A 708-nucleotide genomic window follows, 5' to 3' on the forward strand; every position below is an offset into this window, starting at 1 on the left:
AGAAGAGGGCACCAGACCTCATTCCAGATGGTTGTGAGCCACCACGTGGTTGCTGGGAATTGAACTCAGGACTTTTGGAAGAACAGGCAATGCTCTTAACCACTGAGCCATCTCTCCAGCCCCTGCAAGCTCATCTTAATAAAAGAAGTTTCATTGCATAGCCCATCAAGAAAACCATGTACAGAATCGTTAAAAATGATTCATGGTCTCACAAATCATCATCAAGGCTGTGAATTTCATAAAGACCAAAGTCCTTAGAAGTGTTGATGTTGACTATGGCAATAACATTGATGTTTAAAAGGAAGATGTCACATATTCAACGCGATGCTCATCAAAATCCCAACAAAAATCTTCACAGATCTTGAAAGAACGGTACTCAACTTCATATGGAAAAACAAAAAAAAACAGGGTAGCCAAAACAATCCTGTATAATAAAAGAACTTCTGGAGGCATCACAATCCCTGACTTTAAAGTCTACTACAGAGCTATAATACTGAAAACAGCCTCGTACTGACATAAGAACAGACAGGAGGACCAATGGAACCAAATAGAAGACCTGGAATATCAACCCACACATCTTCAAACACCTGATTTTTGATAAAGAAGCAAAAACTATCAAATGGAAAAAAGAAAGCATATTTAACAAGTGATGCTGGCATAACTGGATATCAACATGTAGAAGAATGAAAACAGACCCATATCTATCAC

This window comes from Alexandromys fortis, unplaced genomic scaffold (assembly GCF_014885135.2).
Source record: "Alexandromys fortis isolate MF-2015 unplaced genomic scaffold, M_Fortis_MF-2015_v1.1 scaffold_84, whole genome shotgun sequence".
In the NCBI taxonomy this organism is placed as follows: domain Eukaryota; kingdom Metazoa; phylum Chordata; class Mammalia; order Rodentia; family Cricetidae; genus Alexandromys; species Alexandromys fortis.